This window comes from Macrotis lagotis, chromosome 4 (genome assembly GCF_037893015.1).
Source record: "Macrotis lagotis isolate mMagLag1 chromosome 4, bilby.v1.9.chrom.fasta, whole genome shotgun sequence".
Classification (NCBI taxonomy): Eukaryota; Metazoa; Chordata; class Mammalia; order Peramelemorphia; family Peramelidae; genus Macrotis; species Macrotis lagotis.
In genome coordinates, this window is record NC_133661.1 from 85,587,932 (window position 1) to 85,608,541 (window position 20,610).

Genomic DNA, 20,610 nt, shown 5'->3' on the forward strand with positions numbered 1-20,610 from the left:
GGGTTCCAGACAAGACCTGTATATTCATCAGAAATGCCATAAGGGACTTCTGGACAAGATGGCAGAGAGAAGCCAGGTCCTGTGCTAAAGTCTCCTGATCTTCCCCCCTATATAATATGAAACAACCTCTTAATGGAAATCTTATCAAAAAACCCAGAAAAGAGAAGCTAGGAGAATAACACCTATCTCAAAGTCTGTCTTCAGGGATCCTGGGTGAGCCAAGCCCAGAAAGCTGACAGCCAGCAGGGGTGGGGTGAGAGCCAGACTAGCCTAAAATCAGCCTGGAAGGATTTCACTCTGAGAAACAACCAGAATGTGGAGATGGCAGTGGGACTGGTAGTCTGGGACTTACTGGAAGGGCTAAAGGGTGAGTTCCAGCCTCTAGCACTCCCTACTGGCTGGGAGGAGAAATTATACTAAGTGAGCAAAACCTCTAGCACCCCTAGTGGCTGGTCCACTTTGAGTTCCTAAACCCAGCGAGTAAAGCCTCTAGGGATCCCAACACCAAACCTTTGTGAACCAGCCCCTCCCCCAACATAAGATCTTAGGAAAATGAAGAAAGGCCACTGGTAAGAGGGGTCCATAGAAAGATTCCTAGAAGGAAAAGACCCTGACTCAGAGAGACATAGAACTTCTGAAGAGAATATGAATTGGTCACCAGCACAGAAAGACTTCCTTGAAGAAATCAGGAAAGAGTTTAAAAATCAATTGGAAAATTTGGAAAATTTGGGAAAAGAAACCCAAAAGAAGATTAACATCTTGCAACAAGAAAACAAATCCTTGGAAAATACAATTGGACAAATGCAAAAGGAAAATAATTCTTTCAAAGCCTCAATTGGTCAAATGGAAAACTTTTACAAAAATAGAATTGACCAATTGGAAAAGGAGTTGAAAAATACAAATGAAGGAAATTCTTCCCTAAAAAAAAAGAATGGAGTCTGTAAAAACCAATGACTTCATGAGACAACAAGAATCTGTTAAACAAAACCAAAAAGTTGAGAAAATAAAAGAAAATGTAAAATACTTCATCAGCAAAACCACTGACCTTGAGAATAGATCGAGAAAAGATACCTAAAAATTATTGGTCTTCCTGAAAACATTAAAGAGAAATAAGCCTAGACTCAATATTACAGGATTTAGTGATGGGAAATTGCCCTGATATCATGGAACCAGAGGACAAAATAGTTATTGAAAGAATACATCAATCCCCTCTGGAAAGGGATCCGAAAATACAAATGCCAAGGAATATTGTGTCCAAATTCCAAAACTATCAGATAAAAGAGAAAAATCCTGAAAGCAGCTAGAAAGAAACAATTTAGATACCAAGGAGCCACAATAAGGATTACCAGGACCTGGCAGCATCAATAGTAAGGGACTGAAGGGCCTGGAATGCAATATTCTGAAAAGCAAGGGGGCTTGGAATGCAGCCAAGAATCTATTATCTGGCAAAACCAAGCCTTCTCTTTCAGGGCAAAAGATGAACATTTAATGAAATAGGAGACTTCCAACATTTCCTGATGAAAAGATCAGAGCTTAATAGAAAAATTTGGACTTCAAACAGGAGACTCAACAGACACATGAAAAGGTAAAATAAAAAAAGGGGGAGAGAAAAAAACTGTTATCAAATAAGATGAAACTGGTTATATCCCTATCTGGGAGAAAAAAACTTTAATAATTCTAGAGAATTGTAACTCTATTAGAGAGAATTTAATTAGCCAGAAGAGATGGACACTCATGACTTATTCAAGAAACTGCTTCCAACAAGATGAAACTGGCTATATCCTTACCTGGAAGAAAGACTAATAACTCAATAACTGTAATTCTAGTAGAGAGAATAAACTTAGCCAGAAGTGATGGACACTCATGACCTTTCTCAGATAGAATGACTTAAAAATAATATCTCCTTTAAAAAGAGGACAGTAAAGAGATGGGAGGATAGAGGAGACTGGGGTAAATCTCTTAACATTAAGAGGTACAAAAGACTCATTACAATAGAGGGGAAGATGGGAGGAGGTAAGAACCTCCTGAATCTTACTCTTATCATATTGGCTTAAAATGAACATATATACACACTCAGTTAAGAAACTTATCTTACCTTTAAAGTGTTAAAAGGGGGAATTCCAGGGGAGGAGGAGGAAAGGGGGAACCAACAGAAGGAAGAAGGGGCAAAGGGAAAGGGGAAATAAAAGGGAGAAGGGTTGGATATAGGAGGGCAAACACACTGAAGGTGGTGCTATTCAGAAACAAAATGTCAGGGAATATGGATAAAGGGAAAAATACAAACAGAGGGAAGATAACATGGAAGGAAATAAAGAGTCAGTAATTATAACTTTGAATGTGAATGGGATGAACTCTCCCTTAAGTTAGCAGACTAAATTAAAAACCAGAATCCTACAATATGCTGCTTACAGGAAACTCATTTGAAGCAGATACATATAGAGTGAAGGTAAAAGGTTGGAGCAAAATATATTTTGCTTCAGCTGAAGTGAAAAAAGCAGACAAAGCAGCTGTAAAAATAGTGTTAAAAGAGATAAGGAAGGAAACTATATACTCCTAAAACGTACCATAAACAATAAAGTAATTTCAATACTAAATATGTATGCACCCAGTGATATAGCATTCAAATTCTTAGAATAGAAGTTGAAGGAGTTACAGGAAGACATAGCAAAACACTACTAGTGGGAGACCTCAACTTCCCGCTCTCAGATTTAGATAAATCCAACCATAAAATAAACAAGAAGGAGGTTAAGGAGGTAAATAGATTGTTAGAAAACCTAGACATGATAGACTTATGGAGGAAACTGAATGAGGATAGAAAGGAATATACTTTCTTTTCTGCAGTACATGGCACTTACACAAAAATTGACCATATACTAGGGCATAAAAACCTAATAACCAAGTGCAGAAAGGCAGAAATAGTGAATATATCCTTCTCAGATCATAATGCAATAAAAATCACATGCAATATTGGGCCAGGGAGATAGAGACCCAAAACTAATTGGAAACTAAATAACTTCGTTTTAAAGAATGATTGGATCAAACAACAAATTATGGAAAGAATTAATTATTTTATCCTAGATAATGACAATAATGAAACAATGTACAAAAACCTATGGGATACACTCAAGGCAGCTGTCAGGTGATATATTATATCTTTAAATGCTTATATGAATAAATTAGAGAAAGAAGAAATCAATGAACTAAATATGCAACTAAAAAAATCAGAGAAAGAACAAATTAAAAACCCCTAGTTAAATACCAAACTAGAAATTCTAAAAATTAAAGGAGAAATTAATAAAATTGAAAGCAAGAAAGCTATTGAACTAATAAATAAAGCCAAGAACTGGTTTTATGAAAAAACTAATAAAATTGATAAACCAGGTGACTAGGTGTTGTAGTGGATAAAGCACCGGCCTTGGAGTCACGAGTACCTAGGTTCAAATCCGGTCTCAGACACTTAATAGTTACCTAGCTGTGTGGCCTTGGGCAAGCCACTTAACCCCATTTGCCTTGCAAAAAAAATAAATAAAATAAAATTGATAAACCTCTGGTCAATTTGATTAAAAAAAAGAAAGAAGAAAACTAAATTGCTAGTATCATAAATGAAAAAGGTGGACTCATCACCAATGAGGATGAAATTAAAGTAATAATTTGGAATTATTTTGCCCAATTCTATGCCAATAAATTTGATAATCTAAATGAAATGGATGAATATTTACTAAAATATAAGTTGCCCAGGTTAAATGAAGAGGAAATTAAATACATAAATAACCCTATCTCAGAAAAAAAGAAATTCAACAAGCTATTATCAAACTCACCCCAGGGCCAGATGGATTCACAAATGAATTCTATCAAATATTTAAGAAACAACTGGTTCCAAATCTATATAAACTCTTTGGAAGAATAGGTGAAGACGGAACTCTGCCCAACTCTTTCTATGACACCAATATGGCGCTGATACCTAAATCAGGAAGAGTTAAAGCAGAGAAAGGAAATTATAGACCTATCTCCTTGATGAATATAGATGCAAAAATCTTAAATAAAATCTTAGCAAAATGAATACAACAAACTTATCACTAGGATAATACATTATGACCAAGTAGGATTTATCCCAGGAATGCAGGGTTGGTTCAATATTAGGAAGACTGTCAGTATAATTAATTATATCTCTAGGGCAACTAGGTGGCACAGAGCAGCTAGGTGGCACAGTGAATAGAGCACTGGACCTGGAGTCAAGAGTACGTGAGTTCAAATCTGGCCTCAGACACTTAATAATTACCTAGCTGTGTGGCCTTGGGAAAGCCACTTAACACCATTTGCCTTGCAAAAACCTAAGAGAAAAATGTTAAAATTATATCACTAACAACCTATCAGAAATCATATGATTATATCAATAGATGCTGAAAACTCTTTTGACAAAATACAATACCTATTCCTACTAAAAAACTAGAGAGCATAGGAATAAAAGGACTGTTTCTTAGAATAATAAGAAGTATCTATCTGAAACCATCAACAAGCATTATATGCAATGGGGAGAGGCTAGAGGCACTCCCAATAAGATCAGGTGTGAAACAAGGATACCCATTATCACCACTGCTATTCAATATCGCATTAGAAATGTTGGCTTCAGCAATAAGAGAAGAAAAAGAAATGGAAGGAATTAGAATAGGGAAGGAAGAGACAAAACTCTCACTCTTTGCAGATGACATGATGGTATACCTAGAGAATTTCAAGAAATCATCTGAAAAACTACTAGAAATAATTAGCAATTTTAGCATGGTCACAGGATATAAAATAAACCCTCATAAATGCTCAACATTTCTATATATGACTAGCAAGATGCAGCAGAAAGAGCTAGAAAGAGAAATCTCATTCAAAGTAACCTCAGACAATATAAAATACCTGGGAGTCTACCTGTCAAGGCAAACTCAGAAACTTTGAAAGCAATTACAAAACAAATAAAATCAGATTTAAATAACTGCAAACATCAACTGCTTATGGATAGGCTGAGCAAATATAATAAAAATGACAATTCTACCAAAATTAAACTACTTGTTTAGTGCCCTACCAATCAAAATTCCAAAAAATTACTTTTATGAGTCAGAAAAAATTGTAAGAAAATTCATATGAGAAATAAAAAGTCAAGTATCTCCAGGCATTTAATGAAAAAAAAGTACAAAAGAAGGTGGCTTAGTACTACCAGATCTAAAATTATAATATAAAGCATCAGTCATCAAAACTGTCTGGCATTGGCTAAGAAATAGAGTGATGGATCAGTGGAATAGACTAGTTGCAAAAGCAGGTATTGATTATAGTAATCTGCTATCTGATAAACACAGAGTCCAGCTATTGGGATAAAAACTCTCTCTTCAATAAAAACTGTTGGGAAAATTGGAAGTTAGTATGGCAGTAACTTGGATTAAACCAACACCTCCAACCCTATACCAAGATAAAATCAAAATGGATACAGTATTTAGACATAAATCACTAATTATTAGAGAAATAAAAATTAAAACATCTCTGAGGTATGACCTCACAACTCTCAGACTGGCCAATATGACCAGAAAGGACAATGATCAATGTTGGAAGGTATATGAGAAATCTGGGACATTAATACATTGTTGGTGGATCTGTGAACTCATCCAACCTTTCTGGAGAGCAATTTGGAATTATGCCCAAACCGCAACAAAAATATGCATGCCTTTTGATCCACTACTGGGTCTATATACCCTGAAGAGATTATGGAAAAGGGTAAAAACATCACCTGCTCAAAAATATTCATAGTAGCCCTCTTTGTGGTGGCAAAGAATTGGAAATTGAGTGAATGTCCATTAATTGGACATTAATAAACTGTGGTATATGTATGTGATGGAACACTGGAAGGATGGGAATTCAGGGAATCCTGGAAGGATTTGCATGAACTGATGCTGAGCAAAATGAGCAGAACCAGAAGATCATTGTATACCCTTAACAGCAACAGGGAGTGATGATCAAACTTAATGGACTTACTCATTCCAACAGGGCAATAGTCAGGCACAAATATGGGTTATCTGTGACAGAGAATGCCATCTGTATCCTGAGAAAGAATTGTGGAGTTTAAATAAAGACCAAAGACTATTATTACCTTTATTTTTTTAAAAAATGTTATTATGTAATTTTGCTATATCTCATACTTTATGTTTCTTCCTTATGGATATGATTTCTCTCTCATCCCATTCAACTTAGATCATTGCATACCATGGAAACATTGTAAAGACTAACAAACTACCTTCTTTGGAGAGTAGGTGGGGGGAGGAAAGAAAGATGAGGGGGAAAAATTGTAAAATTCAAAATAAATAAAATCTTTCAAAAAATGTCATAAAGGTCTAGCGCTTGACCCTTTCCAAAAATAAATGCTTCATTTAGATTTAGAGATAAGCCGTAGGTAGATGATAGATATATACATATATGTATGCATATACATATAATCCTATCTAGATCTATATGTATATATATATATATGTATGTGTATGTGTACATGTATACATATGCCTTCCTTAATTCACAAGTCTTGATAGGAGAAAAAGAATTGCCCAGCTCCTAACACAATGCCTTGCACATAACTGCAACATAATAAATGTTTGTGGTATTGACTTGCAGTTGAGTGAATAAAATTGAGTGTGACATAAGTTGATCAATTTTTCAGTGAAATCTGAAATTTGAGGAAATAAAAGTTTTATTAATATTAATTTATCAAGTAGTGCATACCAATTGCATAACAAATCAGGATAAGACCTCTTCAACTTGGCATTGGATTTTGAATATGGGGGAAACAGATTTCTATGCATTTAAAGAAAACTATGAACAAGACATAAACTAGGATACAAAATTAGTTCATCTGATTTCTAATCGGAGGAAAGATTAGGGACTTTCTGAGTTGGGAGGGGAATGAGTGAGCTTTGAGAGTTGGGAGGGTAGAGAGTAAACAGGTACAATTCCCTAAAATTAAAAGAGATATATTCCATTAGTCTGCCTCCACCACAGGTGTCTGTAGTCAATCAAAGGAACAAGAAAACATCAACTGATTGACCAATACAGGGCAATTTCAGATAAGACATATGGGTCGCTTGAAATATATAATTATGAGAATACTCCTTACATCATTTTTTCAGATCTAATTGGTCAGCTGAACCTAGGTTCCTAATTAAGGGTCTCTCAGCAGCAGGTAAACACAGTCTGGCTTCCCAAGCACAGAGATAGATTCAAATAAGGCAATAAAGTTTTCTCACAATTCCCACAATTGAATAAAGTTTTCCCCACAAGACAGAAATTGAACTAGACCCAAAACTGAATAGAATAAAAATAAAGCTACATCCAGAACTGAATCACAAGATAGAGTCTATGTGGTTCACTCATTTGCCACAATTTGACTAAATACCTCCTACTCATTTAGAACTTCTAGAGACAGTTCTTTAGCTTTCTATGTCCCCTGAGTTTCTGTTTCCTTCTCCCTATTGTTCTTTCTTTTTGCCATTTCTCAGTTTCTCATGCCCATCAACTTTGCCCTACTCGACCTTTTTCTGACTCTTTTATTAATTGGACATAACACAGACTTTTTCGTTGTTTTCTTTAAAGAATACAAAAAGTCTTCACATTGTAACTCTAGCAGTGGGTGACTGAGCTATTATATTCTCAGAAGAAATTCTCAGATCCCTGTTTTGAACTTTTGTATTCCCCTCAACTGAAAGGAAAAATGGCAAGATGGGAAAGTCATTCATTGAGAAGTACTTCCTTAAAATTCATTTTTTATTCTAAATTTTATTAGGAAAATATTTTAAAACTATGTACTTGAATTTGAAGAAGTTCTAAAGTATCTTTCTGAAGACATGAATGCCACTGAAGGTTTGTGCTTATGAGTGTCCATGAATTATACTTGTGTAGGCAATTATTTTGAATCCTACAGACAATTGAACTAGATAAATCACTCAGGACCAAAAGTCTAACCTTCTATGAACATGAATCTAGCTTTTAACCTTTCCCATTTCTGATGATGGACAACCTGGGCTCAGCCAGCAAGGCCCTCAGGGACTGAGTCCCTCAGAACCAAAAGCCTTATTGCTTTGTACTATCAGTTTCCCAGTTCATTGAAAACCTGATGTGGACGCAGAGTGACCAAATTTCAGATGACCTAGCATTGGGAAATGAGAGTAGATGAGGGCTTGCTAAACTATTCATTACATTCTCACAATCATTCATCCAATGTATTCGAATGCTTATGGTTCAAAGCACTGCAGGTTTTTTCACCCTCCCTTCCCCTGCCCCCTACCTATGAAATTTTCAGAAACATATAAAGAATCAGGTCCAAATTAATCTTTCTTTACCTTGGCTTGCTATGTGGATGGGTCTACTCTTGCCTCAATTTTGTCCTGGAAGTTACCACCCCACTAACCTCTGCCCACCCTCACCATATCAGTCACACTGTAGTTTAAGCTGCTTTTTCTACAAACTGAACAATAAAAATGCACTCAGATCCTACAACATCAGACTGGGAGTGCCAAGGAAAGGAGGAAATTGTAAATGACACCATTCCTGCAGGCTTACTTCTTTATATATATATACTGTATCAGCAGGAAAGTGGACTTGAAAAGAAATGACATGGGAATCTCAGGCATATATGTGTCCAAGGCATATGCCCATAGGGGACACATGTCTAAGTCATGGATGTGAAAAGGTGATATATACCTTTGATTTTACAGGGTCACAAATAAATTCAGGAAATGTCCTTGTGCACTGCTTTCCCTGGGCTTGCTCTCCAATGAACACTACAGCCTATTACAATCTCTGTTGCTTCCTGTATTTCTGGGTACCACTTCTCTGCTTCTTTCTCTGTCTCTGTCTCCCTGTCTCTGTTTCTCTCTGTCTGTCTCTGTCTCTGTGTTTCTATTTCTCTGTCTCTTGTATGTTTCTCTGTCTCTCTGTCTTCTCTATCTGTCTCTTTGTCTCTTTCTGTCTCTGTCTCTCCTCTTTCTCTTTCAGTCTGTCTCTGTCTATCTCTGTCTCTGTCTCTCTCTTCCCGGGGCTATATTCAATGGTACTTATCTACCAGGACTCCACTGGTATATTTCTTCCCTAAAAGAGATGATTAGTTAATGAGATATTTGGGATAAATGATCCTTTTTACATCTCTTAATAATAACACAAAGGTGTCTGTCTTTATTGTGTGTGTGTGTGTGTGTGTGTGTGTGTGTGTGTGTGTAACCTAGTCAAATTATCCAGATAACTTTCCCTAAACATGAATGACCATGTACCTACTCAAAAATCAAGGACTAGATCAGAAGACCATCGCATCCAATTTGTAGCCCAGTCTGTAAGATACACAAGACTCCCTTCTGGAATATATCCATCAAGTGACCATTCAACCTTCATTTTAAAACTTATAGTGAGGATGAACCCACTACAAGAGGTGAAGCAGGGAACAGAGTATTGTATCTTGAACTCAGGAAAATCTGATTTCAAATCATACCTCAAACAATTACTAACTAGGTGACACTGGACAAGACACTTAAACTCTATATGCCTCAGCTTCCTCATCTGTAAAACAGATAATACCACCAAATGAGATAATATATATAAAATCCTGTGCAAATCTCAAAAATGCTATATAAGTTCTAACTTTTATCATAATTAATGTTGCTATTGTTATACTGAAGGCACTTTTATATATCTCTAATTGCTAGAACAATTTCACTACATCAAAGCTGAATTTGTCTTTTTTGCAATTTCCATCATTGGTCCAGCCATTTAAAGACTGCTGTTGTGTTTCCTTAAGGCAGGGATGGAGAACCTTTTTTCTGCCAAGGGCCATTTGAATATTTATCACATCATTCCCAAGTTATATTTGGTCAAACATTTAATTCGTCCTCTAAAAAGTTACTAGATTTATTGAATTTCCAGTCCCCACCTGTGTTGCCTTGGCACTGCCAGACCAATATGGGCCACAAGACTGGAAGTTTCTCAGCCCCTGCTTTAAGGTGTCCCTTTTCAGGGATTTAATATCCCTATTTCCTCCAACTGATTCTTATACAACATAATCTGAAATCTTTCATTATCTTGATTCCTTTTTTGTAGATACTTTCACTGCTTATCAAAGTCCTTCCTGGGGTGGCTAGGTGGAGTAGTGGATAAAGCACTGGCCTTGGAGTCAGGAGTACCTGGGTTCAAATCCAGTCTCAGACACTTAATAATTACCTAGCTGTGTGGCCTTGGGCAAGCCACTTAACCTCATTTGCCTTGCAAAAAACCCCAAAACAAACAAAGTCCTTCCTAAAATGTGATGACTAAAAGTGAAATACTAACAATAACAGTGATAAATATTTATTATTGTTATATTGCCCTTTAAAAATATGTAATATATATATATATATATATATAATTCCATTGGAGCCTCATAACAACCCTGGAATGTAATTACTATCATTATCCCTATTTTACAGATGAAGAAACTGAGACCAAGAGATTACTTGACTTGTCCAGAATCACACAGCTATTAAGTGTCTGAGGAAGATACAATAATAATCTATCCACTGATAGCTGTCTTCAAATGTGGTTAAGACTAGACTCTCCTAAGTATTTTTAGAAATATCCAGCCTTCCCTGACCTCAGGTCCTACTCTCAGTTCTTGTGCTGGGCCCTGGAATTCCATGGTGCCCCAATCAGAAGTTCTAATTACTTGAGTTTCAGAGCCTGTGGTAGGTGAGAGGTCCCCATGTTGAGTGGCAGTAGCAGCTGCAGATTATGGATTCCATCCAGCAAGTCTGGTGTGTAACTAATTTCATGTGCTTCCCTGGGATGGCACCTTTGACATCATCAGTCTACTCAGGACAGGTAATCCAAAGCTGACATGGTTGCCTGACATCATGATGCCTATCTTAAATGAGACAGAGATACACAGTATATTCCATTAGCAAAGGACAGAATCCAAGTCATTCTTGTCCTTGATGGATTGTAGAATCTATTTCTATGCAGGTCATTACTCACTAGATACAGAAAGATGAGAATTAAAGAGACTGGGAGAATGGGACTAATTCCAGCACCTTGGCAAGTGAAGTACATGCATGACCTAATAGAGGACATTAATGACATAAACTTTTGATATGTTTATTTCTCACTGCTTTCTGAGAGATTCCTGAATCCTTTTCATGTGTTTGTGTTTCTATTTAGAGGACTCTAATTTAATATTGTCATAATTGGTAAGAGTGCTAGATGCTACAGCATATAAAGCACAGGACTGAGTTCAGAATCTAACCTGAGTCATTTCTACTTGTAAGATCCTAGACAAGTCATTTAACTTGCTTGTGCCTCAATTTCCTCATCCTGTAAAATGAGGATATCTATGGTACCTGCATCATGGGATTGTGAGGATCAAATGAGACCACATATTTAAGTTGTTTAATATGTAACAAATTCTAGCTATTAATTTTAGTTCATTTTTGAATAATCACTTTCCCCCCACATAACTTTGGAGAAAGATATTGTTCTGTAACTTCACATATGAGAAAAACCAGACTGTGATTCTGGCAGGATTCATATCATGTTACCTTTCCTGGTTTTAGTGACAAATGTGTTATTATTTTGAAAAACATATGGATCCAAAAAAAAACAATAAAAAAGAGTTGTCTTAATGCCTTGATTATCCACACCTCCATATTTTAGTTTAATATGACTCTGGGCATAGTATCTTAGCAATAGATTCCAATTTTACAAGAAATACAAGATCAGATAAATATATATTTCCTCTAGGAGAAATTTTATTTTATTTTAATATGTTTAATATAACTTAGCATATAAATGTTAATATAATTTAATAAGTTAAAGACTTACTAACAAGGACACAAGGAAGAGAGGATGGAATGGAGGAAAAACTTTGGAATACTTTAATATGTCTTAATATAAATTGTTATATTAACTTATAATAAGCTAACTTATAACTTAATTTTAAATGTTAATATAACTTGTATATGTTTTAATAAAAATGTTTTGTTTTAATGCATGTTTAATAAAAGTGTTTTTTGACTAGGTTTTTAATAAACTGGGGTTTGAAGACTGGCATTGCTACTTAATATCTATGTGATCATAGGTAAGGTATTCAGTATCTTTGACCTTGTTTTCTCATGGCATAATGAGTACAGCACTGGCGATGAAATCAAAAGGACCTGAGTTCAAATATGATCTCAGACACTTACTAGCTATATGACCTTGGGCAAGTCACTTAACCCTGATTGCTTCACTTCCAGGGCCATCTCCAGTCATCCTGATTTCTGGTCACTGGATCCAGATGGCTCTGGAGGAGAAAGTAAGGCTGGTGATGTAGCAGAGCACCTCCTCATTCAAATTCAATTCATGTGTTTGTCATGGCATTACCTCCCTGATGCCATGGTCTTCTTTGAGAATGAAGGAACAAGAACAATAAGACTGAAGAAGCTGAATTGTGTTCTTTAAGATATCTTCCATGGGGTGGCTAGGTGGCACAGTGGATAGAGCACCAGCCCTGGAGTCAGGAGTACCTGAGTTCAAAATCTGACCTCAGACACTTAATAATTACCTAGCTGTGTGGCCTTGGGCAAGTCGCTTAACCCCATTGCCTTGCAAAAAAAAAACCCTAAAAAAAAAAATAAGATATCTTCCAGCTCTTTAATATGATTTAGTCTAGCTAACTTTCAGAAGTGAAATTTATTTAGGCTGCAAATTTAAATAGATGGGGGTGGAGCCAAGATGGCCACAAGAAAGGATCGAGTCTTAGGAACTCTCTGATAAAACTTCTAAACTAAGGACTCTAACTAAACTTTCGAGAGACAGAACGCACAGAGGGACCCAGTGAGGCAGTTCTCCTACTCAAGATAACCTGGAAAAGAGCAGAAAGGCTCTGCTCCCCCAGGTTGGAGGGGCAGCCCACCAGAGGGGTGGTCCACCAGAGAGAAAGAACTTCAGCCTCCTGGAGGCAGCCCCAGGGCACTGGGAGTCTCAGCTCACATGAGGAGCACTGGGCACAAAGTGGGGGAACACTCTGCCAGAGCAAGCACGTGGTGCCCAGCCCTCAGGGCACACAGCGAGCAGCTTGGTCTTTCCGAAGCCCAGATCCAGGAAACAGAAGCAGGCAGAGCCAGTAAGCAGGAGCCTCCAGAGCATGAGCCCATTGAGCTGAGGGAGGGGAGTGAAGAGAGACTGCTGAGCTCTCTCCTCTGCCTCTGGAACAGGACACTGGGGCTCTGACCACATTCAGATCCTGATCACAGTCTAGGCCCCCCCCATAGAACAGCAGGGCCCCTCCACCTCAGCCCCGTGGCAGAGGGGGGAGCTTATAGTCATTCACAGACCAGGAGGGAGGACAGAGCCTCACACACTGAGACCCTTGTGGGAGTGTCCCAAAAGCTCAGGAAGCACCCCAAAACCAGGTCCAGGCTGGGAAAATGAGCAAGCAGAGAAATAAGAGGAACACCATTGAGAAATATTTTGCAAATGAGCCCAAGAAGGATCAAAACACTCAGTTTGAAGATGAGGAAGCACAAGCTCCTGCATCTAAAGACTCCAAAAAAAACAGAAATTGGGCTCAGGCTATGATAGAGCTCAAAAAAGACTTTGAAAATCAAATGAGGGAGTTAGAAGAAAAACTGGGAAAAGAAATGAGAGAGATGCAGGAAAAACATGAAAATGAAGTCAGCAGCTTAGTCAAGGAAATCCAAAAAATGCTGAAGAAAATAGCATGGTAAAAACCAGCTTAGGTCAAATGGATAAAACAGTTCAAAAAGTTATTGAGAAGAATGCTTTAAAAAGCAAAATTGGCCAGATGGAAAAAGAGATAAGAAAACTCTCTGAGGAGAACAAATCCTTCAGACAAAGAATAGAATTCAGGGAGACTGATGAATTTACCAGAAATCAGGAATCAATACTTCAAAAACCAAAAAAATGAAAAATTAGAAGAAAATGTGAAATATCTCATTGAGAAAACAACTGATATGGAAAACGACTTAGGAAAGATAATTTAAAAATTATTAGAATACCTGAAAGTCATGATCAGGAAAAGTGCCTTGGCATCATTTTCAAAGAATTAGTACAGGAAAATTGCCCTGATATTCTAGAAGCAGAGGGCAAAATAGAAATGGAGAGAATCCACTGATCCCCTCGAGAAAGAGATCCCAAAAAACCAACCCCTAGGAATATTATAGCCAAGTTCTAAAACTCCCAAGTCAAAGAGAAAATATTACAAGCAGCCAGAAGAACACAATTCAAATATCGTGGAGCTGCAGTCAGGATCACACAGGACTTAGCAGCAACTACATTGGAAGCTCGTAGTGCTTGGAATATAATATACCGGAAGGCAAAAGAGCTTAGAATGCAGCCAAAAATGAACTACCCAGCAAGGCTGAATGTCCTCTTCCCAGGAAAAAGATGGACTTTCAATGCACCAGGGGAATTTCAAACGTTCCTGTTGGACTGGCCAGAGCTGAACAGAAGGTTTGATCTTCAGATACAGGACTCAGGTGAAGCATGGAGATTGGAGGAGAAGAGGAAAATATGAGGGACTTAATGATGATGAACTGCATGTATTCCTGCATAGAAAAATGACACTGATAATACTCATATGAACCTTCTCAGTTAATAGAACAGGTAGAGGGAGCTTTGATAGTTGAAGCACAGGAGAAAGCTGAATTCAAAGATAAAATATGGTGTAAAAATAGAGTCAATAGAAAAAAAAGGAAATGTAATGGAAGAAAGGAAAAGGAGAGGGGGAATAGGCCAAGATATTTCATGTAATAAGATTTTTCTTTATTACAATGAGCTATTGCAATGATATGGAAGGGGGAGGCAAGGGGGAATGAGGGAAACTTTGCTCTCATCAGAGGTGGCTAGGAGAGGAAACAGCATATATACTCAATGGGGTATAGACATCTGGAGTAAGAAGGAGGTGGGGAGCAGGGGGAAGGGGTGGGGATGTGAATAAAGGAGGAGAGGATGGACCATGGGGGGAGAGTGGTCAGATATAACACATTTTCTTTTTTACGTCTTGCAAGAGGCTGGGATTGGATGGCCTGTCTGGGACCATAGGGCCAGGTGGATGCTGGGCCTAAGGGGTGGTATGGGGGCTTGGGGTCTCTTGGCCCCAGGGACAGGGATCTGTCTGCTGCACCACTCAGCTACCCTACAGCAAAGTCAGAGTGAAAGGAGAGAGAAAATATAGTACATGGTAGTGGAGAAATAAGAAAGGAGGGAGTTGCAACCAGCAATGGCAACATTGGAAAAATATGGAAGTAACTTTTGCAATGGACTTACCATAAAGAATGTGATCCAGCCATGACAGAGTTGTTGGTGTTGGAACAAAGACTCAAGCACATTATTATTATTATTATTATTATTATTATTATTATTATTATTATTATTATTATTAGGGGGGATGAGGGGCAAGTGGGGCTGGATGGCCTGCCTGGGGCCACATAGCAGGGTGATCTTTGGGTGTCTCTGAGGCCAGATTTGGACCCAGGTGCTCCTGGCTCAAGGGCCAATGCTTTGTCCGCCACCCAGCCACCCCAACTATTATTACTATTTTATTTTATTTTGGGTCTTTTTTCTCCCCTTTATTTTGGTTTTTGCAGGGCAGTGGGGATCGGGTTGCTTGCATGTCACATGGCTGGGTGGTTGTTGGGTCTACAGCGCTGGATGTGGGCTCAGGTGCTCGTGGCTCCAGGGCTGGTGCTTCGTCCATTGCGCCACCTGGCCATATCTACAATTATTACTATTATTTTTTTAATTTTAATTTTTTTCTCTCCCCTTTATCACTCAAGCAAGTCTATATTCTTGGGGGGAGGGGATATTTCATTTACTCTTAAACAAGAATATTTTATTAATGTAAAAAAAATTTGTACAAAATGAGAATAAAAAAATTAAAAAAAAATTTAAATAGATGAGTGAAATCTGTCTTTCTGTTTTCCTTTCCTCCCCTCACCCACTCTGCTTTAGTCTTATTTATATGGGTCTGGTTTCTGGGATTCCTGACTGAAAAGATATTACTATGAAGAGATTTCAAACAGATATTATTGTAGAATTCACCCACGTGGTGACATCTTTTGGACTTGGCTTCCTGGAATTTTATTCTAAACAATTATAGGAGAAAGAAACCTGAAGAAGAGAGTTTGTTCTTTATCTTATGCTAGTCATGTAGGTTAAGTTGAATAACATGTCTAAAATCCAGATGCCCATTCCCCTTCTCTCTCCTAATAATGCTTCAATGGACTGCTGAGAGAAGTGATCAGAACCAGGAAAACACATTACCACCAACACTGTATGATGATCAACTGTGATGAACTCACCTCTCAGCAGTTCTGTGATAAAGGACCATTCTAAAGACCTTTTGATGGAAAAATGCCATCTACAACCAGAGGAAAAAACTATGGTGTCTGAATGCAGACAATAATAAAAGACTACCTAGGGCTGAGAATGATGTTCAGTGTGAAAATGCAAGCACCAGAGTAAGTCACCTCCCTAACCCCTTGTCTCTATTACAGGCGAAAGAACCTTCCTTCTGGTGAGCCTGATCATTGAGCTATCTGTCACCTTGAAGCTCCAGATCCCAGCTACAAATGAATTAAAGAGAGATCCCTGTTGAATGGGATGGACCTGTGACAGAGGCACTTGACCATCCTTCAAACAGAGATCACATTTGTTCTGAAACCTTGGATAGAAAACGTCAGCAGCCATCAGCTCAGATTGAAGTTGGAAGTCAAAATGACCATAGCTTTGGTTTTCCTTCCAGGAAGGCATTCTGTTATCCCTCTGGAGCTGAGAATGCCTTAGTTCAAAAATTAAAACATTAGTTTCCACTTCTCTCCTGCCCAGTTTCATTTTTGGCTTGCCATGGTCACAACCTTCCAATCTTATGAAAGTGTCAGAATCTGCTGTTCTTCCCCCTCTCCCTTCTGAATTGGGTGACAAGAAATGCAAGGAGGGCCTCAGGAATTTGTGAGTTGGGAAGATGACAGAAAGCACAAGAGGAAAGACTTGCCAACAAGGAGGAGAGGATGGAATGAAGGAAAAACTTTGGAATCCTAAAAGTTAGGATACCTAGGTTCTATGTGCTACTAAGTTTATCACTTTGGATAAGTAACTTCCCTTCTCTCAGCCTCAGTTTTTTTTTTCATCTATAAAATGAGATGCTAAGCTAGATGAATAACTAAGGTTCATAATTTTAAAACTTTAAGCTTTGTGATTCATTTTTTCAGCCTCCAGAAATTTGAAGTGGGAAATTATAGAGGAAATAGGGTGAAGAGGGGTGGGTAGAGGAGGATAATAGCTATGGGATGGAGGGATGCACTTAAACAACAGCAAAAGATAGATGACAGCAAGGTAGGAGAGCAAAAATAAGAGCTTAAAAATGTTTTAAAGAGACTTTAAAAAATATTTTAAAAGCATAAGCAACCTAGGGTTGTTTAGTTGGAACAAATCGCTCAAATAGCAATAATATAAAACTCAGAAAAAGGTAAATTATACTCTGTTTAAGAAGGCAGGGAAGTACAAGACCAATTTTGGAAATGTTTACATCAAATTAATTAAAAATAAAGAAAATGTTGACATTTGGAAGGGCAAGCTTAATGTGTAGAGGAAATCTACTCTTGTGGACTTACACCTCATTCTCCAGAAGTTCTAGATAAATTATGTCATTACAGTTTCAAATATAATTGTATTTAGTTTTATTTGAAATAAAATAGACTTGTGTACAATCTATCATTCAATAAGAAAAAAACAATTACCCATGGAATAAAAGTTTTCAAATAAAATGAAGCCAAATTAATTAACAAATGAACTGTTTTCTCCATTATAAAAACCTTTATAAGAGCAGACCATCCTTGGGGCGGCTAGGTGGCGCAGTGGATAGAGCACTGGCCCTGGAGTCAGGAGTACCTGAGTTCAAATCCGGCCTCAGACACTTAATAATTACCTAGCTGTGTGGCCTTGGGCAAGCCACTTAACCCCACTGCCTTGCAAAAAAAATATATAAAATCTAAAAAAAACAAATTAAAAAAGAATAGATCATTCTTGGGGGCAGTTAGGTGGCACAGTGGATAGAGCACCGACCCTGGAGTCAGGAGTACCTTAGTTCAAATGTGACCTCAGACACTTAATAATTACCTAGCTACATGGCCTTGGGGAAGCCATTTAGCCCATTGTCTTGCAAAAACCTAGAAAAAAAAAAAAGAGTAGAACATCCTGTACAACTGAATGAAAGTATGTTATTATATCTCATTATATAGTTAAAATGCATATATTTGTAAAGTGCCTTTTGTTTTTGCTTTTTAAAAGGCTATTTTAAGCAGACCTCCATTTAAAAATCTTACTCAGATACCCTTTTTTTGACATCAGTTAAGACTTTTTTTATTTATTTATGCTGAATGTCAGATTTTTTTTGGCCACATCTTTGGGCCAATGATGTTATAGATGTTAGCAAGGAATGCCTATTCTTAGATGAAGAGCAGGTCACAATTACTGAGGAAGTTGCCCTGAGGTCGTCTGGCAGCAGACTTGCTTTAATCCAAGACACTGACAAATTCAGACATCAGGGTGACCTAACTTCACTCACCATGGCCCCTTCAGCGCCCTGTGATTCCTGGATTGCCCAAATCCTCAGAGATGCCACCTTTAAATAAGGGGGAAATCTTGTTCAAATGAACAATAGATAAACCCTTGAAGGGAAAGGGAGGTGTCACAGTAGGGATTATGTATTTTGACCCCCTTCCCTTCAGGGACAATTTGGGATTTTGTGGAGCAATTATCCATACATTACCCTCAGGTCTTTTACAACTGCTGCATCTCCTATATCACTGTTCAAACTGCTAGTTGTCCCATTCCTAGGAGAGAAGCAAAATTATTTTATTAGAAGCCTCCTAGGAACTGTTCTGTCCACCTCAGCAAAACTTCACTATTAGTGTTTATTTCAGACTGGGGGTGGGGGGGAATAAAAAAATTAGATAAAAATGAGCCTGGGCCACTAGTTCTTTTGTTTCAGGAGGATTTAAAATATTAGGTTTTGCCTTTAATTTCAGATGGGCACAATGGAAATTAGTTTTAGACTTTCAAAGAAGATCAAAATTTTTCTTCTGCCATAGTTACTGATGTGAAAAATACTCTTTTCTAGACTCAATTATGACTGTAATAAGAAGAATCTTATTTCTTAAATAGGAAAATACCAAACTTAATGAACTTATACCTTAGTCCAAGTCATACTATGGTACTGGAGAGCACATTGCCCACAATGTTTGGAGCAAAACTTCACTCACTGGGGGAAATTCCCTAGACTACATCTCCAAGCAGGCTATGAGTGATGTCACCAGGAGAAAATTTTGACTGCTTTTCCTCTGCAAGGTGGGAGGTTTAAAAAATAACTGAGAAAATGGCAGAGATGGGAAAAATTGTAGTAGAACAGGCTTATGGTTGATTGTCTGGAAGATGACCATTCACCTAGGGACCACAAAATTTTGAATTCTGCCTCTAGAACATGTTTATATGCTAACAAATATATTTTAAGCAAATATTATATGAAATGCTGGAAATACAAAACCAGAAGTTTATTTCTGTTGGGGGAATTATAACAGACCTTATGTAGGAGGTGTTCCATGAGTCAATCTTTGTAGGATTTCTAAGAAGCAAGGGTGGTTTTTCAGTCTCAAAGGCAAAGCCTTTGCAATCTGGGCATTTCTCTCTAGACTTTTGAATGCAAAGTGATTGCATACTCTTCCAGCATGTTGGGAAATCAGATGGATTAAAATAAAAGTAGATTGTAAGTTTTAAAATCTTTTGCATATGAGTACCATGAATTTTTTTTCTTGTCAATTCACTTTTGTTGTTTATATTGTTTCATTTTCATCCAATGCTTTTTTTATATTCAATTTTTGTTTTTCTGGTGACCTTACAATATAGTTACATATAAGTTGAGGTCTTTGGCTAAAATTGGGAATCATTATCAATCCAAAATACTATGCTGAACCTAGGCATAACAAGAGGGGTACTACTATATAAAGTCAGTCACTGGAACAATCAGTTTGAGTGACTGTCTCTTTCCTCCTACGTTTTAACCTTGAGCAACCTTTGGGTAAAGTGGGTAGTGAGGTGGTGCAGTTGAGAGAGTACTGGTCCTGGAATCAGAAGAACTTGAGTTCAAATGTGACCCTAGACACTTGACACTTGCTAGCTTGTGTGACCTTGGACAAATCATTTAACTCCAATTGCCTTACCTCCAGGGTTATCTCCAGTCGTTCTGATTCATATGTGGCCACTGGATTCAAATAGTTCTGAAGAAAGTGAGGCTGGTGACTTAGCACATTACTCCCTCACCCAAAACCAATTCATGTGCCTGTCATGGCATCACCTTCCTAATGTTGTGATCTTCTTTGAGAATGAAGGGCAAACAAAAGGCTTGGTCCCCTTAAGAATACTCCCATCACCTGAAGGATGGGATCTCTCAATGATGCTGTAATAGGGGAAGAACTATTGTCTTCTCTAACTTTTCCTATTTGGGGTTTTCTTGGCAAAAATACTGCAGTAATTTACCATTTCCTTCTCTATTTCATTGTGTATATGAAGAAACTT